Source organism: Mastigoproctus giganteus, chromosome 12 (assembly GCF_048544385.1).
Source record: "Mastigoproctus giganteus isolate SK-2022 chromosome 12, ASM4854438v1, whole genome shotgun sequence".
Classification (NCBI taxonomy): domain Eukaryota; kingdom Metazoa; phylum Arthropoda; class Arachnida; order Uropygi; family Thelyphonidae; genus Mastigoproctus; species Mastigoproctus giganteus.
In genome coordinates, this window is record NC_143586.1 from 12,106,021 (window position 1) to 12,131,232 (window position 25,212).

Consider the following 25,212-nt stretch of genomic DNA (forward strand, 5'->3'; position numbering starts at 1 on the left):
ATCAAAGAAACAGGACAGTAATCGCTTATGCAAATACCAAGATGTTCAAAGAAAAGCACATAGCACATTTTAGGAAAATGTGCTGGTTAGCATGAGAAATAATTTTCCAGGAGAAATTGCAAGAGCGCAATAACTTTCAATGAGACTTGTTTTCAAGGCCTGATAAATTTAAATATGCCCAGTCTATTGAACGGCTATTCATAATTTCCAGTGAACCGTGAATTGCCAGATCATCAAATGAGGCCTTATGTTCCAGAGCTAAAATGATCTGACAGAGGCCTTTTTATTAGAGATGGGTCAGACTATAAATAAGGAAAGATTGTCACACTTTAAACTTAATAGGGCTATAAAACAAAACTAACCTCATACGTTCGTTTTTCCTCTTTATAACACAAAGATCGTGGAAACTCCTGAATGATGACCTGAAAAAGTAAAAGTAGCAGGCTTGATACATGCTTCGATAAATTTTAACTTTTTCTCTTTAGTTTGTCCTGATACCTCTTCAGTTTAATAACGCAACTTTTTCTATAGTTAACGTCAGTAACGTAGACTTCTAGATGAAGTTTCGTGAAGGAATATTGCAAGTGAATCGAGAAACTGGAGCAAAAGGAACTTCAAAAAGTGGTTGAAGGGATGAGCTTTTAGCTCTCCTTCTGTAGTCTGCAACCTAAGTTTTTTTTTTCTCCCGACTATCCATTTTTGAGGAAAGTAGGATTTTTGACAATCAGTCCATGATGAAAATGTGGGCTCTACAACTAGTGCTTCGGATCCAGTGTCTTGTTTTCAGGTCAGTAACGTCAAAGCTTCTAGATGTTTTGCGAGTCGTCGTGATATTGTATATGATCCAAGGAACTGAAGAGAACTTTCATTTTTTAGGTTTGCAAAACATGACCTGGATATTTTACAAATATGGCTATCTCAGAAGCCAGTACTCCTTCTGGCTTCTGAGATAGCCATCTGGCTATCTCAGAAGATCTGGAACTTGGTGCCAATGATATTTGCAAGACTACTTTCTTGCATTAGTCCTGCATCAAGATGCATGATTGACTTTGTTTCATATGCTTTGAAGTAAGATTATAAACTACCGAACCCCAGTCTTAAAACTGTTTCATGTTCTTTTGAGCAATGATAAACTTTTACATTTCTAGCTTAAGTCTTGAAACATTTAAATAGTTAGTTCAACACTGTCAGCGCTCTGGACAAAGACCTATTGGCGAACTCAAGGGCAAACTCAGAAGCATAGCGCACGTTACATGGTCTGCTTAAACTTTTTTTTTTCGAAAAAATAGTCATGAGTTTTTACTAGCTGAGGCGAAATCCTTGAACTTCGCTATTGCGCAGTTTGTTGCAAAGTCTCAGGATACCACCACCAGAAGTGGAAAAACCTGGACCTTAGCACTAGATATTTCAGCGTTTATTTCCGTGTGAAGCATTGCTTTTTTCTACCTTTTTAAGGAAACTTATGACGTCAGTTATTGATCTATTTTGCGAATGACATTTGGAAAACCCAAGTTCGATCGCAGCTCTGTATTAGTTATTTATTACTAAATGGGTAACATCACGTTTATCTTCAAACCTATCTTACAGATATAAGCAACTCTTGATAGGGGATGTTGGGACGCGTGTTGAATATAACCATTCTCCATGTCGGCTATCACATCCTTGAAGTCCTGTAAATGTGCTTAACGTCTGGGAACTGCTATTTAGTTTCTCAAATGTTTTCATTGTCCACGTCACTGTTTATAGTTTGATTTCATTTTGAAAGCAGAAAGTACTCATTCCGTGAGTGTTACTGATTGAAATCTTGTCAAGCTTCACACGGAAGTGTAAGCTACTCCAATGCCATTTCAATGTCACTCTCGTCACACAACCACTTAAGGCATAGTGCAGTAGTTTTCCTCAGGAAATAAACGAGCTACTACATGCACGAGGAAAAACCTTGCAGTAGCTCGCAGGCATTGCACTTAGCGAGGAATTTCTTTCGCTCCACCCACCTCTGAAATTTACTGATGGGCTGAAACTTTCAACTTCACTGCTTTGGGATCGGGGGTGGGGATTAATCTTCGGAAGATGCCAGGTGGATAAAAGATTACTTGCATTCGAGACTGAACCAGGCTTGCCATGCAATCACTTGGGATTCTGTCCTCAAGGGGAATATGAAGTGCACATTACTTAAATTTGCAGGTTGAAATGTGTGAGAAGTGACCTTCTGCTGAGAAAGTCTTGACATTTTTTTTATTAACAACAAGATACACAACAGGTAACCATTAACAGTGCATCTGAGAGCAGAACAATGATCACAATTGATAACAATATGAAATCCAACAGGAAGATAAACATTTTAAAAATTAAAATCACATGTACAAAAGTGGATTGCGTTAAGTTACCAGTAAAACGAACTACATAAACAAATGATAGCTACTCATCTTGCAGTTCAAGAGAACAGGCATACATGTGGATGAAGCTCATCAGTGGTTGGAAGTTGTCAAAGAATGCAATGAGTAATTTGCTGTGATTCTATTCAGTGGACTGAACTTAGTCTGTGGCGGCAGAGTCAAGGCAAAAGGTTCCTGATTTTGTCTACAAGGAGTATTGAAGTTGATTTTGCTAAGGATATAGGATGCTCCATACGTTCCAGTGATTACTTTGGCTAAAAGGGTGATGTCAGCAATGCTTCTAGTGCAGAGGCTTCAGATGAAAGTAATCACATAGCGATTCATAGAGTACACTGATAAAATAGACTATTGTGGAACGTAAGGTAACGGCAAAAATTTTTTGGCTTAAATTTTCTTAGTTTTCGTGTGGGGATTCCAGATGGGTGAGCTGAATTCAAGGATTGGAGAACTATAGTTTTATAAAGGATGATGGCATATCTGTAGTTTTTGAACTTGTAGGTATTCCGTTTGAATCCCACTGTTTTGAATGTTTTACTGGTGATTTTAAGGACATGGGCTTCAAATTTCGCACTTCTGGAGAAGAGAATCCCCAAGTGGTTAACTTGGTCACACCTTTCAATGATTAGTTAGCTCCGTATTCATTAGTTGTGGAGATCTGCAGGATGAGAAAGATTACTTTGCACTTCGAGGGGTTAGTAGACAAACCATTCGGAGATGGCCACAATTTATTCAGGGCACATTGAAGCTGTTGGGAATCTCCTTCACTGCTGAGTAGATCTTAAGATCATCTACATAGAGAAACTTTAAATACTGGAAGTGCAGATGAAAGATCATTTATGAAAAGTAGAGGACCTAGGGAGAGCCTTAAAGTACTCCACTTAGTGGTATAAAACGGTCAGTTCACTTGATTGATGATAACGCTCAAGGAACGGTGCGTAGCCATGTGAGCAAAGGGTCACCGATACCATATAGCTTTAAGTTTTCCAGAAGTTGTTCTTGCGGGACTTTATCAAATGCCTTAGTTATGTGCGTAGATTGCATCAACTTGAAGGTGGTTATCAAGAACTTCATGTGCAACGATATGGGTCTGTAATCAGTTGCATCATTTTTATCACCTTTCTTAAACTGGAACTGTATGGACCTGCTTAAAGTGTTTAGGATACTTCCCCTGCCTGAGACAAGTTGAAGATCCGAAGTATGAGGAGTTTTAAGGTAGCGATATTCATTTTCCAAAATAAGCCACGAATGTTATCTGGACCTCTCGTATAGTAATTTCTCGTGCATTTTTAATGCTGACCTTAAATCTTCATCTGTGACAAAGATGTTGAGAATGTCATCTTTAACAGGTGTGAAGTCAGGAAATGAGGCAGGTCTCAATGTATCGTTTGTTTTGATTCTGGAAAAATGTTTGGCAAACTCTTGAGCAATACTGAATTCGTCCGATAAGAGAATGCCATCTGCGTTATGGAGTTGTAACTTTCTACTGGTTATATACTTGCGCTTCATTAAATTCCAGAATGGTTTAATATCCAGTAAGTAGACTATCCTGAACTGACTCTGTATACATATTGTAAGATTTTAAGGAGGGTTTTCACTTTGCGGAGTTGGCTGACTATTTCGTAGTATCGACTGCCACCCGATTGCTTCTACTTGTTTCTATAGAATCCTTTGGATTTAATTTTATGTATTAATTCGCTATTATACCAATGCGGGTAGGTAGAGCGTGACGTCAGATGGGATTGAGGAACAAGGTTAGATATAACTGAGTGGACACAGTTGATCAGGTTATTGGTGAAGCACATCGATAGCATCAACGAGCTGCTTGTCCATATTGCTCAACTAGGTTGAGCAGAGACAAGTCAGCCATTTTGAAATTGAATCGAAGAACGAGCTGCATTTGAAGTTAAGTCAGTGATGTCAAAAGTAATTGCCAAATGATCCGAGTGGAATATAGGATTCTTTGCGAACCTCTTGAGTAGAGGAGAAAATTAGGTCAAGGTAGGCAATTTTCTCTGGTTTGAAAATTGCAAACTTGTTCAAGATTTTAAGTTGTGAAGCAAATTAAAGAGCCCTAGTCTGCAGTGATGGAGAAGATCCTAAATTGGCCAGTTGAAAGTTTCACCCAAAACCATTGCTAGTTAGCGGATTGAATTAGCCGGAAGATAGATTCCAGCGACTTTTCTAAGTACTGAAGGTCGCTATTAGTTAAGGGAGGTGGAAAATAAAGTAATACTAATAAAACTTAAACTTACCAAGATAGAGAAGGCAATATAATGATTCAGTACTTGAAATTTGCAATTTCAGAGTATATGGTTAGAATGTATAATAGCTACTTTGCCTCCATAAGATCCTGTCTTTTCTATGGATTGTATATTACCACCGAAGGTATACAAAACAGATCTGCATTTAGCGAGTCAGTTTAGCCACAAATCTATCGTAGTGATCAAGGATACTTCCTCTGGTCAAACCAGAGGAAGTATCCTTTTTCTCTACTAAAAGAAGTGGTAAGCTTTCTATTGGTGTGCTTTTTGCTGATTCTTAAAGATCTTTATACCAATATTAACTAGAATTGGTATGCAAGTTGAATCGCCTGCACTTGGGTATCAAACAAAAGGAACCGGTGGAGTTGAGTGTTAGGAATCGTCCCGATTCATAACGCACACCAACATTGGCAGTGGGATTCCGTCCATGGTTCCAAAGATGCTCCGTGAGACAGGTAAAGTCTTACAATCAACTATTTAACAAGATAAATAGCTTGTCCCAAGCTATTTATCTTGTTAAATAGTTGATTCTAAGCTACTTGGATTTGAAATAATCCTATTTTCTTTAGAGATCATTGTCCTTGGTCTTCAGAGCTGTTTCTTGTACGTTAGTCTTAATAGCAAAAGTTCAATACGAAATGTCTTTCCTTGTTCTGAAACTTATTTCGACCTGTAAGCATTAATGCATAATTCAGCTCTACAATTCAAAGTACCTTGGATTTGTTACTAAGCCATCTATTATGAACAATATTGCTCATAAAACATGTTTTCATTGCTAGTGAACGAGTTCAAATAACTGAAACCTGACCCCAGGGGCTCCCATCTGAGTATGAGTTTGGCACACTCGGGGTCCTGAGCTTGATATCATCATTCTTCTTTCTTGGTGATTCCCTTCTACTTTTGTCTCTCTCTCTCTCTCTCTCTCTCTCAAGGTAACTCATTTTTTTTGGTGGGTGCAGAATACGCCTCTGGCTTCCTTGCACCATATAACTAATAACCTTGTAATTCAGTTCCAAATTGTGAACTACTAGAACTCAAGTCGCTACATTTGGAACTGCTTCCTTTTCAGATTCATATGGAATTACGAAAGAACCTCACACAGTGAGTCATGTTAATGGACTTTGAAAATTATACAAAATAACAGCAACAGCATGCGGTTAATTTGATGTTTATTCTTGATGATAGCATGGAGTGCAGTGACCTGGTTTTTTTCAGTTACAAAACCGCAGTTCTCGCAAGTCGTTTTGACTACTTTAACTGCATCTGTCTGAGAAAAAGTGAATATTTAACTTTCCAGTGGAGTTATAAGTTGTGTAGTATTCCAGATGGATAGTTACTGGAAAAGATCCGATAGTTCTCTAATCTTTAGATGGAAAGTGGCACTCATTTTCGTGTTTTTAGTATTTTTCTAGTGGCATAGTGCACAGGTATCTCAATAACTGGAAATTGAAATAATGCGTGTAGTATAATTTGCTTTTTAATTTTTTAAAGAATTGCCAATTTATTGGCGTTCTGTAGTATTTCCACTTCAGTGTTTCCGCATAATTTTTAAATATGCTTTTGCGGCATTGTGCAGAGGTAACTGAAGAAATGGTACAGGAAGCACCACGAGACGTCTGATAATTTGCATTTCTTTGAGAATCAAAGGTAGATCCCACTCAAAGTGGGTTGAAGTGCTTATTTCAATTTCCAGAGCTTGAGTATCTTATTCGATAACTTTAATTCAAAATTAACTTAATCTTGTTTCAACTGGCTTACTTTCACCGTACCTGTCAGTACACTTCAGAATATTAATCTTCCCTTAAGGGAAACTCCAACCTCCTGTTATCGTTAATAACCGAGGGAAAAGGGATCAGACTTGATCTCTCTCCCCGCTGGAATTTCAGCTTGACGGAAATATTTGTGACTAGTTTCCGTGTTGTAATGTAATGGAAACCAGGAAGGCTGATGGAAGAAACTTCCTCTTCCCGGTTGGAAGCGCCCGAGCTGAAGTTTCTGTATGTTTTTAACTTGCCGAAAACTGGTCAGATTGGGGACCAAAGGAAGGAAGTTTGGAAATTGATGCTCCACTTTCGTTTCCTCAAAGATTATCGCGTGTTACTTCCATGCCTGATCTAAATTGCACGGAATCTGTGTTCTCCTGTTCCGGAGCTAGTTTACTGTGTCAAGTAAGTCTTCCACTACTGTTTTGAAATGCAGTAACCAGTCAGCCGGGTATGCTGACTAATAAGGGCATTGCACACTACACGCAATAGCTTGTGAACGTGTTTAAGGTTACAATGTTAATTGTGATTATATCCTCCCAGCTATTTGTCAGGCTTTTGAAAATGTCCTGCAGAACAAAATCTGCTTTCCAGCAACTCATTGGTTTGCAGTTCAAGTTCGGTAACTTGCAGTCAGTCGAGTGTAATTTGTCACGATATTGCTAATTTTGTATGGCATCACTTAGAAAATATTTAAGGTTTCCCGTGATGTTTCAACTATTTTTCCATTTATAATTGGTATTGTTATTTATCATATCTCTAGCTTTATACCAGAATGAGTCTAGTTCTGGATGGTGCATTTTTAATGACATGAGGTAGCTGTTTCGTAACCCAAATACCATCCAGTCTCTCCCACGTGGCAATAATCCGGCGGATTTTGCAACATTTTTAACTAAAGACTGAGCTTGCAATATTCCACATGGCTTAACCTCGCGGTAGCTTAGTTCGGCAAGTCTGTCTACCATTCATTTGGAGAGGCCTTGGGGGTTTGATTTGAGGGACAAGCTCCGGTGCCGTTAAATTTCTCTTATTGCTGAAAACAATTCTTTATTCCCATTAAGACCAGAACAGCGAGATAAAATGCATGAGTTTTCTCATCTTAAGTTAGGAAAACTCTGGTTAGTATCAGAGCAACCATAACAAAATCAGGTGTCTTCTGATTAGCATGACAGATGAAATAAGGTAAACGTGAAAAACCTGAGTAACAAAGGAAATAAAGTAGATTTAAATAAACTATATGCATACAACTGCATTCCTAGACATTTTCAGTTCAGTGGTCCCTGAAAGGTCTGATTTGGACAGCCTTAGAGGTTTGTAACCTCTATCACCTGTAGGATAGTATATTTCGGTTACTGATCAGTGTTCAGTTCGTTCACAGCTCATTGACTGCACAGGAACGAGTTTTTTTCTGTAGTCGGTTCGAGCACATTTAGGCTGGCAAGTCACTCGCTGTACGTTCTTCTCTGAAATGTGGCATGGCAGCAAGGAACTCAGAACAGTAAGACTGACACTGTGCAGGAAGATGCGTGGATGAAGTCTGCGTTTAGCTAGTTTATATAGGCCGAAAGGAATCATGAGGGTGGAATTTTCGCTCTTATAAAGAATTCCAAAACTACACGAGCCAAAAATTAAATTAGCCGGCGAGTCGTTGATTGCTGGAACAACTTGCCTTAGCAGGTAGTTGTCGCTGACAGTTTGAATTTATTCAAAGCTCAACTGAATAGTTATGAGAAGGGAAAATTGTTCTTTTTCCTATGTACTGTACTTCGATGTTTATTTTTTTGCTGGCAGTGTAGCAAAAGCCTGTGGCTTCCTTTCTCTAACTATATGGCTAAATACTAGTATTTAGCTCAGTTTCGGCTCTTAAAATGGGCCCTAAACAAATTAACTTCCTCCGCAGCTAAGGACGACTGAACTGGCCAGTTCGATACAAATTCATAGGCTCCGAAAAATTCAAGTGAGTCGCCTTACTGCGACTGTCAATGATCGTTCGCAAGATTGTCACCATTCTGGGACTTGTGCTCTTGGAGATTCCCTCAGAGCGACTCCAACTCTGTGCCTACATCTGTCGTTTCCACATATCCAATAGGTTTCTACCATTTCAGCTACTTATATGCAAGTCTTTGAATGCTGACCTTAAGTTGTCTTGTGAATACAGACACCGCCTTCTTGAATTGTACTTCCTGTCCCTGATCTTTCTCCAAGTTCGTCTTAATGTCGCAAGTCAACAATATCATATGATATAATGATGGCTTACTAACTTCTCAGTTTTCTACTTATATCTTTGCACATTGTGGTGTATATAACTGTTATACTTTGTTTTCGGTTGTACTGTACCTTTTATGCATCCACATGTTATTTCCTTTGTTTAATTTATTAATGTTATTTCTCTTAAATATTGTATTATCATTGTTAACCCCAGGCCGGGGTGAACGGTCATAATACAATATGTAAGGGCAATATTGCAAATGTATTGCAATAATTTCTACTATTATCAAGCCAGCTTGAAGCAAAGATGTTTCGCTACTGAAATTCGAGTGTATTGGTTTGAGGGGACTGGAGATTTCATATTCGAATGTATCTGGTAGACTTGAGGCTGAAACCAATGAGGTAACGGGAATGCTTAACGAATCAGAATTAGTGCATTTTATTCTGTCGCTGTGCTGGTGGAATTTCCCATTTTATTGGAATGTAATACTCGGATCGTTGATGCTTTTGACGCGACTTCAGAAGGCACTATTAATGCTGTCTTTGGAAGTTGCAGTTCCCAATCAACCAGTCGAGGAACCTATTAAGTGAACTTTGCTGTTCATTACTGTCTTGCCTCAGTAAAGCGGGCAAAGATCTTTGCATTATGAGCAAAGAAATGCGTGCTCCAGTCTACTGCTATGGATTTTTTGACAAGGAGAAAGAGTACAGCCCTGCGGTCATACCCCTTGTTACTGTCATAGGCATGATACCTAAAAAGTGCCCAGGGCTTACTTGAGAACGCTAATCTTTACTATAAGGGTTTTAAGACAGCTGAAATATTAAACTTCCCAACTGTAATCAAACCCACAATGTCTGAATATCTTAGCTATTTTGACAGTCACTCGTGAGCTGGATATAGTGATTACTTGGTTTATTTTAGCAAAAATCTGAAAAGCAACCAGTTGAGCGAAATGTAATTTGTAAAGCGATTACTGTACAGGCTGGAAGGTGTTGGAATCGTGAAAGGAAAATGTTTGGATGGCTGCAAGGAAGAAAGCTGAAGGGGCTATGATTAATGGTTACTCTTAGATTTTGCCGACTTAAGAAGTGGAGTTCCCTAAGTGAGCTGTATTGGATTACTGTTTTGGTTATCTTAAATGATATTGACGAATAGATAGGGCTTAATGTCAATTTTAAAGATATCCAGATCGGTTGAGTAGTTAATCAGCGCCAAGCAACACTTCTTTAGGACGACTTGCACTTAAAGGCCGGTGAAAAAATTTGTCAGCTGTGTTTTAATGCCTACACTTGAAGAATAGCAACCCCAAAATAACTTTCATGCTTCTGGGGTTGATCTAAAAACACAGCGCCGATTTTTTAATCGGACATGAAATTCTAGTGTACACGGACGGCCCAGTGTCCTATCAGTGATTTATCGAACGTGATAGCCGCTGATCTTATAGATCAGCGGCTATCACTATAAGGTCATACTTTGAACACTGCATTCGGGTACACGAGACGATACTTAAGAAATCGAGCTTCTTGAAAGGGTCCAGCAGTACAAAAGGATCATATGAGAAAAGGTTTCGAATATGAGTTACATTACAGGGCTTGGTAATTAGGACCTTGGAGTAAACCTAATATTTATGGCCTGAGTCAAATAAAATGAATGACATGGAAAAATTTCACTAAATACAAATGATTACAGAACGAGGGGCACCAAACTCAATTATGGCGGAAAGAGGTTTGGACTGGATTGCAGGAAGTTTTTCCTTTCAGCCAGTGAGTTGATTATCAGTATGTTGCCTTCACGGCTGGCTGACGTTGACAACTTGGGAAGATTCAAGTCCGCTGCCTACGTGAAGAGAATAAATTACGCATTTTAATTTTGATGCAGAAAAAGCTTTGGGCTTCCTTGTACTATGGCTAATACAATTTGTCCCTGAAACCCCTTTACATCCCTGCCAACTGATTGAAGCCTGCCTAACTTGCATTGGATTAGAAAGCATTCATCTGATAACAGGCCAGCTTAATTTTACAAAACCAACCGTTGTAAAAAAGCGGCATCAGATAAGTCAGTTCCATACTGACCTTCACTTAGCCACAAAAATCTTATCTGTAATTTTGCGAGTACTCATACAGTTTGTTCCAAAAAACGTAGTTGATTTTCTTAATATAGGCCTATCCTTCATCTGAACTTTTCCATGTAGCGTATTGGACCTTGAAGTTTTTTAATGGTTTTACGTTTTTTTTAATTCCTTATTTCCAGGCCAGTCCTCTCAATAATTCCTCCGTGGAAAATAGTCCGTAGCCAAGAATATTCACCCACAGGCCATGCTTTTGGGACGACACTCCGTATATCAATTACTTGCCAAGAGATAACTGGGCATGAGTAACAGCAGATCTCGTTTTTTAACTTCCATCCAGAAGTAAACTTAAATGGCTTACAAGTCTGAACCTTGTTCCCCATAATTCTTTTTTTATGCCTGCAATGTTTCAGGGATTGATGCTATATTCTTTAACGAGGCCTGCAGTTCTCAGATCCTTTCAAAGAGTCAGTCTGTTAAAATGCCTTAATTGTCCACAGCCACTCGTGATTCCTCGGGGACATCGTAAATGAGTAACTCTTCCAGCTGAATCCTTGTATAGCCTATTCCAGATTACGTTAAATCCATTCGTCATTCAAATTTCGTTGGCTTGGCGGCGCACTACTAGCAGTCCCAGAAGGATAGCCACTAGTGACCATGTTAATACCGATAATTGTAGTCAGAAAAATAAATTTGAGGTAAAATTGACTAGTCTTATCTAGTTGAACTTTTACCAATTCCAGTGGTAAACAATCTAAGTATTGCGATTTGCCTCAATTTATTGTCACATTTAAATAAGTAAGGATAAATGGTGTGCCTCACCAAACTTCGATTCAGTTGAACAAAGATTTAATTTTCTCACTTTGTTAAACTCGTTTTGAATCGCTTTACGTGCATGCTAATTACTTTTAACATGCTTCTATAAGTGAGCAACTTAAAATACCGTACTTCTAAAAACGATGCCTACTTCCTAACCGCCACGGATGAGATCATCCAAGAAAACGTTTATGAATAATCTTTCAATGTCCCAAAGCTTTCCGCTAGCTACGACACAATCGGAAATGATTTCAACTGCTGTCATGCCTTTCTTGATCTAGTAAAAGCCGGTCTCATATTGCGTGATCGACAGTTTCAGCATGGTATATCGTAAGTGATGTTACTGATATCTGCGTGATACTTGTCATTGTACCAAGAGAACGTGTGCATGTAGTCACGACAGGCATGCTTGTTTTAATGACACTCATTTCAGCCTGAATGAACGAAGAAATGATGGGAAATACTTGAACAGACTTCAACTTTAATTCGTTATTAACTTTGCAGAACTGAGATCGCAGTAAAATAAGTCTGAAAGTTGTAGAAAATGAGCACCTGGCTTTTTGGATTAAATTTAATTTTTTCGAAGTTTTCTTTATGCGTCCAAAGTTCAACTTCTCGTTTTGAGACCTTCTCTTGACCTATGCAGAAAACTTGAAGAGGGAGTCAGTGAGTTACTGTAATGGTAGTCCTCATGGAAGAACTCTTGGTCAAATATAATATTGGATCCCTTGCATTCTCTCACTGGGTAAGCTTTCAAAAAAGCTCAATTTACATATTTTAATTTAGGCTGGCGGCACTTAGTGGAACTATACGTGAGAGAAATTGTATATCAGTATTTGGAAACCTTGGTACACGAAATGATAGAAACGGAACATACAAATTTCCTTGGCCGAGAAGCTGTTTTATAGATCAATTTTTTTTCCACAATACAATGAAGCCGAAGTAAAAAGCAAGGTTTAAAAGTTTTTTTAATAAACTGTTCTTCAGTGGAGAACATGGGTCAAGATGTAGGTGGTAGTTTCAGCTGCATCATTGTGGGAAGCGCGTGTACTTTGTTCCCTAATTTAGGGAGTCACTCTTAACCCACAATGTTCCACATTTTTATAAAAATGTCTTTAGTAACGTCTAAGATTTAGACCACAACATACTAAAATGGATAATGATGTAATATTCAAACCATTAGGTCACCAACCCTTTTACTATACGAATAATTGATTATTCTGAACTACTCCATCTGATATAGTTTTCACTTTTTCTAATTGGCCACTAGTATGACACTTTCGGAAAACCACTTTTTTTATTATAGTATCTTTGGGTATTTCTGAGAAGTAATTTGGAAAGTCTACCTTAGACAACCAGGGCCTGTGATTCTAATGTAATCCCTCTCTGCAATCTGCCCAACTAAAAGATTAGAAAAGTCATTCTGAAATTAAAACCTGCAGTTTTCCTTTTGATTGCTGCAACATTTCTTCACCTTGCAACTGAAGAGTGCATAATCACTTGCTATGGTTCCTGTACTTTAAGCACTGTCATCTGATTTCGCGAGTAATGAAGCTTAGAATATTCTTACCACTAGTATTTTATCTAACATGCTGGAACAGTTTATTTTAAAAATTTGTTCCCCATGGCGAGTTTCCCTCCCACTAATTCCAATAAATTAGGGCCACATTGAAATTGCCCATAATGTGATATTCATACCTATCCATTCCATGAGTGCCGGACTGTAGTCATGCATAATTCTTCTGGTCTGTAGATTACTCCCACTCTCATACCTTTTTTGCTTCCATCTAACTCGCACCACACATTCTTTGCTGTCAGACGTTACTTTTCGCACTCAGACATGCTTTTGATAAGAAGCATGATGCCACCATCTCTTCTATCTTTCCTAAATACATTACTTATATGTACATTAGACATACATAATCGAACTCATCCCCAATTTCTGCGTGGCACCACATTTTAGCCTTATGTCAGCATTAGTTGTCCTAACCAGGAGTTCAAATTCGCCCACTTTGTTAACAACAATCCTGACTAAGTATTCTTCTGGATAGTTTACTATCTTGAAACGTCCCTCGAATTTTTCGGCTCATTTTCCCACTCACTTTGAGTTATTTCTGATCCTTTATAAAGTTTGCATAGTGATACTTTATTACAGTAAACTAAAGGGGACAGTAAGACTGCGATACTCCCTTATGTAGAAGATTCCAAAAACAAAGTCTGCAGGCATAGACTTACCACTTGGCATTGCTCTCGTGCTATTTTGATATCTAAGTAAGGATGTTTGCCATAATCTCCAGTCGCAAAAGTTAACCCGAAAACAACTGAATTCCATGATAATTTGATTATTAAATGCATAAAAATCTTAAGCCAGAAATGTTCAATCTGGGCTTCATCGAAAAAGAAATCAATGTGAGGTCCTGTTGAAGTATTAATTTTTAATACTTCATTTTCATCAAAAATGAAATTGAGGGCAAACTAAAATAGTTTCAACATAAAGGTAGAGGCAGTTTAATGTGCCTTTTCTAATAACCAGTAAGAATATTTACGAGTTGCATTTAATCTCAAGATAAATGCGCTGTCTAACAAGAAACCACTTAACCTATTTAACAACTACTGGTTTTTCACGATTAAGTGCTAAGAACTTCCCCTGAAGAAACTTTGGCATATGCTGCCATCTATCGGAAGGATTCTTCATATTAAAATTGCATCCAGAAATTCCCCTTATTTGTTTTTCGATGAGTCTTTCCCATCTCTACTCCGCCTAGTTTAACTCGTGGGTTCTGTTCCCTATGTGCAACGGATTCAACTCTATTTTGAAGAAAGATTAGTCTGGTTATTATGATTAAACCACTGTTCCTACCTTTAAATCATCAGCAAACTTTCGCAACTTGCCATACACATGCCCTCAGTGTCATTTAAGGAAAATAAACATCGGCCCCAGTCCTGGAGTGGACTTCACTCGCTACATTGATCCACTTTTGAGGTATATCCATTTGACTATCGTGGCTTTTGGCCAGCTGTTGATCTACAAAGGATCCATTAATCACAATTTACCCCAGTTTATACAATAGCCATTCATAGATAATCAAATGCTTTACTTGAAGTCAAAAGTAAATAACTTAAAGTTTCTTGCATCCGGCTGTTTTTTTGATTTAGTTATAATTAACTAGATTGGTCAGGCAAGTCTTCATGAACCCATGTTTGTATCCATTAAGGATACTATTCCTATCGAGATGTTCCTGGAATTGTAAGCTTTCCTGCGATTTCCTCGAGGGTTTTAAAATGAGTGTTGCAAAACTGAATGCAGGCCAGACGTCTCAGAATAACGGAATTTCGGACCCATCTTATCCTTTCCACTCTACTGGAGAAGGACAAACTAGGCAATTAAGCAGCTGCTGAAATGAGGCATGTATCCCAGCTTTGGACCTCTTGTTTAAAGGGTAATCCTTCAGCTCTCACTCCGGTATCTGTCTTAACATTATTTCCGGGAAAATTCCAGAACAGTAACTTCTGTTGCTTCACGGATTCCATATTCTTGAGCGATTTCACGCTCGAAATCAAATTCGCGTGGGAACTTCCTTTCAAAATGAGAAAGTTGTAACAGAGTACATATTTACGTGATTGTACCTCATTTGGTTTTGAAGAATTTAGTTAAAAACTGTGTGGCAAATTGCTTTTTACATTTTGACGCCCCACTAACAAACATTAGGGTGCTTACGCGTAGACGCAGGTAACTGCTTACCAGAAACCAGCAGCGACAAAGCGGAAGCTTCTCACTGGCTATGAACACATAGAAAGCAGTTGACCAGTGCAACTTCTCTGTATGCGATGGGGTAAAGTTTTTTTTTTTTTTTTTTTCCACTAGTCAATTGCTTTCTATTGTGTTCATAGCCAGTGAGAAGCTTCACCTGCATGTCTGCTAGTTCCAGGTAAGCGGTTTACCTGCGTTCTACGTGTAAGCACCCTAAAAGAACACCCCAAGTGTTCTTAACCAGTGCGAAGGCTCCGCTTTGTCGCTGCTGGTTTCCGGTAAGCGGCCATCTGCATTCTACGTGTAAGGGTCCCCAACATCTTAAACAGGTCCAGGCACAAGTTTAATACCAACTTTCTTCTCACCAGTGTGGAGAGATGCATCTCGGTGGCTTTTTTCTCATTAAACAACTGTCCAATAACACTGATCTGCATAAATTTTTATTTTCAAATTTCATGGTGTTTCTTTGTGTAATCTTAGTAAAAAAAAGTAAAGTGCAGCCATTATCAACCCACTGCAGGGTGGAAGCCTCCTCAACAATTCATGCTGAGGGAAATGGACCATAATCTGCCACGCTGGTCCAGTGCGGGTTGGCAGATCGACCGTATTCAGCAGGCAGGGGCTTGAACCCCGGTCTACTCAAAGAGCGTGTGCTACTGCACTCCCGCTCCTGCCCACTCGGCTACGGAGGCCGTTAGTGCTAATCCTTAAATCCAAACCGGTTATCTTTCGTGTGCAGAACTTTCCAATTTTTTCTTAGATGCACAGTCCATGATACATGTTTACTTACAAGTGTTTAGACATGTCAAGACCAGCAAGTTATGTAGCTGTATAAACCTAGTATTTCTTTAACATCTAGTAGTTTTCTGGTGCGATCGTGCTAACCTAGTTTCTGCTTCTAACGGGATTTTAGTATTGTCTTTAGAAATGGTAACTCATGGATTTTCATTCTGGAAAAATAAAAGCAGGATATAACATTTGTGAAAAATGTAAATGTGCCACCTATCTTGTAATTAGTTGACCAAGATACGTTATGTATATTACGTCTATGGTGGCACCCGGACCTACGTCCATCTTCAGTTCTGTAATCTGTATTCAAACAGAACTTCTGCAGTATCTACATGTGTCATGTTGACGGGAAACAGGTTTCCTAGGGATGGGCACCAACTGGGTGCCTGTCACCCAGCACCCATCCCTAGGCACATGGGTCTGGGTCTGTTGCACCTTGCCATTTTCACCATAATCTGGCTCCCAGGGTTGCCAGACTGGAAGCCAGCAAAGAAAATAAAGAATAAAAAAGCCTGTAAGTTCCATTCTGTTGTTATTCGAATAATAGAAGAAATTCTTAACTTTCTAAACGAGGTAGAAAGTCCATCTGTCTAATGTCCAGATGCTTAGTATTACTGACCATCGGGACCCGATATCCCGCACTAAAAACTACGGGGGTATTCCAATGTCAAGTTTACCCTTCAATAGCATAAGTTTTCTTACTGGATATCCACAATTTGTTTGAAAGCTCATTGAAATAAGCTATTCATAAGTGTTAGCATTATCCTGTATTTCTTGCCTGGAACCTCCACGAACACACGATCATGTCATCAGCGTATGCAACTCTGACTTTCATTGATTCATTTAACCACACACTTAAAACAAGATTCCAGGAGAGAGCCCTGGGGACACCCGTCTGTTGCATATGCTGTGACCTGATCACAATCACTTTTGCTAGTAAGATAACTCGCATATTGCTTTATATGGTAGGTCAGGACAATTGACTTGTCTCAAAGAAAGCAGTATGCTTTGATGTCACGTTCAAAGTATAGCACCAAAACATACTAACTGGTCAATTAAGTCATCCAAATCCTTAATAGCATCCTCTGCTGAACTTTTTTTTTTTTAAACCATATTGTAATTGTAACCCTATATTTGCCAACCATTCAGATAACCTTAACTGAATTTCCCTCTGGAAGAAGGGAAATCGGCCTGTATGCCTCTGGATCAGTGCATCCTTACCTCGCTTAAAAATAACTTTATCAAAGCAACCTTCCAAATTCAAGGGAAAACACCTTCAAGGTAGCACTTATTGAAAAGGTTTGGTACACTTTGTGGGGTGAATTTCTATCGATTTTAAAATTGTATTTTCCACTAAATCTAGCGCTGTTTTATTCTATCTTTCAGGGACTCATTTTTCAATTAATAGTAAAAGTGTAATGCATAAACTTAATGGGAAGTTGGAGAGGGCGCAACAGAGTTGCGCAAGGTGCTGATAGAGCCGAGGCCGGTTCTGGCTTTCGATTGTTAGTGTTTTAAAAAACGGTCATCGATACACCATTCCCATTGTGTGGAGGGAATCGGGTTCATAATAAAAACTGCTACTTTTGTTCCGTATGTGTAGCAGGTTATAATGTTAATAACAAGCTGAGAATTGCACACTCAAACACTTCCAGTAGCACACCCCAGTGGTGTTTGAACATCTATCAGATTCGAATCTGACATTTCATTGGAAGGATGATATAAATAACTGTGGTAAAGAAATTCATAACTACAGACTGTTTATACAGTGAACTTTTAATCTGGGTAGATTAAAATCTACCCAATGGGTCTGCGGAGCTTTTAAGATCAAAAGAGAAATAGCTGTGCTGGACCCAGAAACAAATCTTTCATGGTGTTAGATATCGTGAAAAGAAAATTTGGTTCTGAGTTCCGAAGAAGGCTTAATGATATTGCAACATTTCTGCAGTTATTTTCAAACTTGTTACCTAGGCTAGGCGCATTATAGCCCAAGCTACTCTTAAGCCAATAGCTCTTCAACCACCACCAACAGATGTAGTAGATTCTTTATCGACTCATCGAAGAAAAGCCTGAAAGTTTTTCATAATGGGGAAAAATGCATCCATTCCTGTAGCCCATTCAGCAAACTTAAACTACGATAATGTGAAGATTTTTATTGAAAAAAATCAAAAGGATCATTGTTAGAAGATTAAGTTATTGATCTACTCGGCCAAAAACTTGTTTATAGCAAATCGCCTTGCTCTCTTTCTGTGCGAGTGAATTAGTCGAAACAAGTGAACATTTGGAAAAGAAAAGTTTGACCACCAAGACAAAGTTCAAAGAATGTTAAAGATGAGCAACTAGTAGATCAAGACAGTGCTGTTACTTCCTTTGTACTTAGACGGTTCGTTCAAGCTCTGAATAAAGATTGTTTCAAGTATGTTTTCAATAAATTCTCATCACTTACATGCGAAATAAATTTGGACCTCGAATCCAATCTGCTGATTATTGAAGAATCCACCAACAAACCCGAAAGAAATGAGTGTCAAGATACTCTTGCATTCTCATCAACTTTCCTGGAAAACTTGGGTAGTTTAATCGAAGAGCACGGGAATAAATTCTATCAGGTTATAAAAAATGGGAAAACGGGTACCAAAGGAATGGAATGTTAGCATGATGGCAGAGTATACTGCGAATGCTGTCATCCTTTCCTATGTAGCTATCTTCTAGAGCTACACATCTTGCCCGTCTGTTGATAAACGTTTTCATGCCTCCTGAACAGAGCTCGTTTTGAGCAGAAAACCAGCTTCCACTTCAATTACCTCTTCATCAATCTGAAGTCTGCGGCCCTAACTCTTTCTTCATTTTAGGAAAGAAAAGTCTCTGAAGGTGAAAGAAAACTCGAGAATAAGGTAGGCTGCAGACTTTCAAAACTGATTGCTAAGTCCACTGAGGTGTCTTGTGAGCAGGAGCATCGTCAGCTAGGAAGCTGACGGATACCTTTTTTTTTAATAGCTTCGTTTCTCTATCTTCAACTTGATAGCCTCCTTGCCTTTCCCATCGAGGTTGTATCACTCCCCGTTACTTTTGAGAGGTATTTTGTAAGGTTGGTACCTTTTTGAGTCCTGAAATGCCAACATGACCCTGTTGGCAGACAGATTGAATTTTTTGGTATTATGAAAGAATATTTCCATTTGCTCATCTTGTTTCTGGGTTAATGATGTACCTACCATCCATCTTCACAATTCGGTCAAAAAGATCAAGCTCTGTACAAAGCTCCAAAAATAGCAAGTCTGCTTTGGAGGTGTCAATCTCAAAACATTAGGTTGCCACTTTAGACATGTGCAGGAAATCTCTTGATGCAAACAGACCCATGCCTGATGTACTATATAATACTTAATCAAACATCTGTCTTCACGAGCTAGTTGTTTTTAGCCATAATGGCAGGATCTATGGCTCAGATGAATCTTCCTTCTGTTGGGTCATCGTGTACACTGCTTCGCCTTCAGACACTCTTACAAATATTTCTTAGTAAGAATAGTGTGGAAATAAAGCACTTAAGAAAATTTTGGAAATATTTCCATTAGTGGGAACAGGCCTGGCAGTAGGAACTTAAGGAATATTGTAAACCTTAATACCTGTTCTCCACATTTAAATTAATATCAGTATGCAATTTATATTTATTTCGATTGAACCATTTAAAAATAACTGTTTAGACTTAAATTAGCTAATTATGTAGCTTACTTTCATATTAGTTTCCTTTTTTGGGAAGGTGGATGGATGTTGAATTCAGCCCAGCACTCCAATGTTAGTTTTGTCAGTCACGCATACAAGTTGTAATCATTGAACATTTTGCATATAAATCATTCATTGCTGTTTCATATGACAAATCAGTCACGGTTGTATAGGAGCAAGGGTTACGCGTGAGTGAGCATGCGTACATGGTTTTGTAATGACTACTGGGAACGGGGTGGCTGTTTGCACGGAGCTGTTTTTCTCATTTAGTTTTGGTTAGAGGTACTCTTTAAATGTTGAAAGAATTGTGGTTTGGATCCTCAAGAACGCTAGTTAATTGTATAGAATTTTCGCTGAATAATTGTTGAGTACTTGAGTTTAATCAATGAATTGGTTTTATATGTGGAATTGACAGAAAGAAATAAGTAACGCAAAACTTGTTTCCCTAAAATGTCTAATTAGCTTATAGCAAAGTTAGTATAAAATTTGATTAGCTTGGGAAAGTTTGATCTGGAAGAATCTTTCAATTCGGTTCATGTTCTTTAATTTCATATCTGGTTTCTCAGAAGATATGAGAACCAGAACTAATTAGGAACTAGACATCCAGCATTGTAGGGAGTAAGTTTTTAAGATAAACTTACCTCATTGAACGGGAACATGAGTTGTAGGCTTCTGAGCTAAGTGGTCATAGTTGGAGCACAGGAACATCACCTTGGTTCCGTGTGCTGTCCTTTGGCTGCGAGGAACAGAATTTCCGAAAAGTTTGCATCTATTCTGGATGTAAATTTTTTTTGCCAGGGTGATGTTGGTCCTGATTACGATTAATTCACAGCGGGTGTCGAGCTAAAGGTGGTATATAGGATGCTCCTCGAGATTGAAGGGTTTCTGTTTATTCAGTATTAAGGAAAAGACTGCGTCGAGTGGACGATGCAGAGGACCAAGCAGATGCGTAAAGTGCAAGGGAGATATCTTAGGACATGAGGAAAGGATGATAATCACCAGTAAGTTCTTGCTTTGCGCTCCAGAGGGCTGCGAGGGTCTTTCTTGTGTTTGTAAAGTCTCCGAGAAGGCGAGTTGTTCGTTCCAGGTGACTCACTCCTAAATGTGAGCCGTGGCTTCGTTAATAAGGCGGCCATCTAGGAAGGCTGTTTTTCTTTTCTTGTTTGAAAAAGTGGACTTGCTGGGATCTAATTCAAACTCAATAGCTTTGAGGTAGGCTACAAGGACTGAAATCTGGCTTGATGTGCAGTGTCTTGGCATCTCGTGTGAGATGAACGATCTTTAGATCGTCTGCATACGAAATAGTTTTTGTACAGCGACATGAAGGGGTAGAGAGCTGCCACAAAAAAGAATGCGGATGGAACACTCCCATTAGGTGTACCTATTTCTGGTGTACTTGAAGCTATTGTTGTTATTCAGCACAAGGATTTGTCTTCCAGTGAGTAGCTGTCCAAAAATCTCTAGTATGGATCCTATAATTCTAAAGTAGTTTTCGAGGATTATAAATAGAAAATTGGAGTCTGTCGTATATCCATTTGTCCTATTGTTGAGGGAATGTTGGATTCTACAGAAGTCTCGAGTATGTAGTTGTTGATCTGTTTATTGCTATCTATAATACTTTATAGTATTGTAGCTACTATAATAGTAGTGTAGATGGCCGGGTCTGTGGCCAAAGCCATCACTTTTTCTGAGGATGGCTTTCTAAAAGATTTCTAGCATATTACATCCTATGGAGATTGGTTTACTTGGAGGTGCGATACCCTTTAAGAGCTAAGGAATTTCCAATAGCAAAATCAAGAACCTTAGTTTGCTTGTCTGGCGGATTGATATTTAAAAATGTTAATCCGAATTTTACTCCACTTAACAACTGTGTGGAGCAGAACTTCATTTTTCAGCGTCGCACAGAAGTAGTGGAAACTGACTGAGGTTTATTTAGCCTGAATAGATGCAGTACTCCCATTTCAGGTTTAGATGACGCCCTGTCTGGTATACATCAACAGGCTGATAGAAGCTGATCCTGAAGAACATTGTCACATTGCACTACTGTGCAAATGTCCATAACGGCGTAGGACAGATTTGGTTTTACCACTTTAAGGGAATTGCTCTTAATTTTGTTTCATATTGTATTCATTTTATTTTTATTAGGATTTATATACGGCCTTTGCTCTAAGAATAAGGTATTTGTTTTTACTTGCAGGTATGCTACGTTACAGGCTTCAGGTGCTGTCCCAGATGCTACGGAAGAAGTCTGAACTGGAGTCTGTGGTTCCTACCATAAGAGAAACTTGCAGAACTCATCCTGGTCAGTCGCCTCTGGTGAGATGTATGACTGTATTCTTTTTCGTATTCTACATAGGCATCCCCGTCTGGTTCTACTTCTGTACCTGGATCCGCAGACATGCTGTTTTTTTGAACTATGCAAATTGGCCTTTCATGGACCTTTCTGTGCCTGAAGAATACGGTTTTAATTGTACGAGACACTTCTTTGTAGAGTCAGAGGACGGGATCAAGCTAGGGGTATGGCACGTAATGCCCATTAGCCTGACTGGACTGTGCAGCGTCAGACTGAATCCTCATCGGGAATTTGAAGACAACAGACCTGTTGTTCTCTATCTCCATGGTAACTCTGAATCCAGAGCCGCAAACTACCGTCTGGGTATGTACAAGGTGCTTAGCCAGTCTCGTGTCGATGCGCATGTAGTGACCTTTGATTATCGTGGTTTTGGCGATTCAACAAACGCTAAAACAACAGTGAAAGGCCTAGTGAGGGATGCTGGTGCTATGTATAGGTGGCTGCTGAAAAAAATGCCCAAATCTCGCATCTATATCTGGGGTCACTCTCTGGGCTCGGGGGTGGCTGTGCGATTAGGTGAAGAGCTTTCTCTTAGCAACAGCAACCCCGCAGCCATCATTCTGGAAGCTCCATTCAGCAGTGTAGCCGACGCAACCCATACGTTTCCGCTATCCTTTTTCCACAGAAACTTGCCATTCTTTCAGAACTTTTGTTCTGATCCAACCCGTCATGAGGATACCAACTTCGATAGTGAAGAAAGAATTGGTAATGTAACGGCTCCTATCCTCTTTTTGCATGCTGCCGATGACATGATGGTCTCTGTACAACTGGGCAGGAAGCTCTACCAAAGGGCTTTGAGAGACAGATCCATGGAACTACAACCTCCCACGTTCTATGAATTTGACGCTAAACTGGATTACGGACATCGACACATCTACAAGGCACCTTCCCTGCCAGATATTGTGGTGAACTTCATGGAAGCAACAGCCCTCCAGAAACAGCTTAACAGCATGGAATCCTAACGAATCTATCGTTCCTGAAATACTCGAATATACTCAGATTCGAACTCTCCGACAAGTGCCACAAGAACGGCATTGCCGTACGTGTTCCTCCTATCATTGGAATTCCATTCCCCCTTGCAGATCCATCTTTTAAAGTGACACGTAGTCATCTTTTCGACAATGTTAGGGGATGGAATCCACGTGAGCAAAAAAAAATCAGTGCTGTTGTTTCTGAACAGTGTGGTGCGCCCAATGCTTGTGCCAGGAACTTCGCGTTTGAATACTTCATTTTGCTTACAGGTCTACATGGGGCTTGCAGCTGGAACTGTAGGCACCTATGAATTTTAGAATACTTTAAAACGAAAACCGTCAAGACTCCTGTTAAGTTTCAATTTTGTGTTTGCCTACGTCCTGAAAGATTTTAGTTATGTTTATACACTTTTTAAACTGTTTCCCTCATGAATTTGTTGACTGTTTTTACAACTCAATGGTAAGTAAACGGGCATGGGCACATATGCCCATTGTTCTGTAGGAGACCTTGCTTTTGCTTGAAGGTGTCCAAAATATAATTGTAATTAAGTGCTCGAACTTATTAAAACATGTCCTAATGTGAAGCATTGCCTACTTTGAAATTAAGTAAAATATACCAGTGAATTACAATGCTAAACTCTGCCTCGATTTCTTAACTTCAGAGGTCGCTTTCATTCAAAACTATTTGAACATAGCAACAAACTGCCCCGGTTCTATTGGTAATAATAGAACTTTGATCCTTGATTGCATTAAAGCTGAATAATCTGTACTTGTATATTCATGTAACAGAGCAAAGGCTGTAACACGAACTATTTTAGACCATGGTGTACAGTTTCTTTAGAAACAATTTCGAAATCTTCACTCAAACTACACTTCATGCCCATGCGAAACCAGCTATTGCTTAACAGCAATGCTGATCGAAGAAACGATCCAGCCTTTTTCTACTTCTGTGCCCGTAAGAAACCAAGTTCTTATACTATGAAAACAGTTCCTTTCTAATTTCCTTATTGTCAAAGTAATGCTTAGGCTTATACTGGTAGCCATTCGATCTCATTAAATTTAAGTGCCCTTGCTGGCAAAATTCCTGTATATCATTAATAGAACCGCATGAGTTGTCCCACTAACCTCTCGGCACGCCCATGGAACTATTTCAAACCATACAATTACCCTCTAGGATTTTCGTTCTTCCTGCTAACTTCGATATAGTCTGCAAACTGCATTAAGCTTGATATGCCTTCATCAATATTTCAAAATAAGTGAGGAATCCAGCACTGAATCATTAGGATCTCCACTAATAATTGTTTTAAGAACAAGGCCCATTTTAAGGCTTCTGCCAATTACCATCCGTTTATCAAAGTAGTAAATTTCCCCTAATGCCACATTCCAATGTGGCATTAGGGGCAAGGAACCAGGAATAAGTGGCAGTGATTGATCATAATATTGTGGGGTTCATTTAAAGATAACTGCGATCGAGAATAAATTGAATGATTTTTTTCATAAATATATCCAAGAGGGTTTAAATTACTTTCAGTGGGACCACTGTTGACGATACCAACTGCAAATCTTAAATGCAAAGCATTTTGGGAAGTAATTAGAGGCTGCTAAACCTAAATGGATGACTTTGCCATTAGTCTGACTTTTGGCTGAGAATAAATCTGGTATGTATACAATTATCAGGTAGATACCGAAACCTACAGTAAATACAAAGTAGGTTGCAATACAGTCACAATGGATTAAGAAAACCAAGGTAGATTATGAGAAATCTTCGGCTAAGACTGCAAAGAAAAGTAGCAAAATTCTTTCCTTATAACAGAAGGAAAGGGATGAACCGCATTGAATATGAAAAGGAAATAACTATTGAGGATTCTGTTCGGATCACTGACAAAATAAATGCTTTGATCTACAAGATCATAAATTAGACTAAAACCACTGTCTTTTTGGTAGACAGTCCCTCTAAAATTCCTAGCAAACAAAACATTTTGGATATGAAAGACTGCTGTATACAAACTGAAGCAATGTGGCATTAAGGGCAATTTACTGCTATGGATAAAGGGATGGTTAAACGGAAGACTATATCAATGGGCACTAATCTTCGTGGACTAATGTTAGTGTAGAACCCCA

The 25,212-nt window shown here is 38.9% G+C and overlaps 1 pseudogene across 1 annotated transcript in view; it reads left to right on the forward strand.

Annotated features, from left to right (window-relative positions):
* LOC150076690 (lysophosphatidylserine lipase ABHD12 pseudogene) overlaps positions 1-23,669 on the forward strand; it is a 41,640-nt pseudogene extending 17,971 nt beyond the window's left edge. Inside the window, exon 2 of the transcript XR_016547733.1 lies at positions 21,965-23,669. The product of XR_016547733.1 is annotated as a lysophosphatidylserine lipase ABHD12 pseudogene (transcript). The remainder of the gene's footprint in view (positions 1-21,964) is intronic.
* The last annotated feature ends 1,543 nt before the right edge of the window (positions 23,670-25,212 follow it).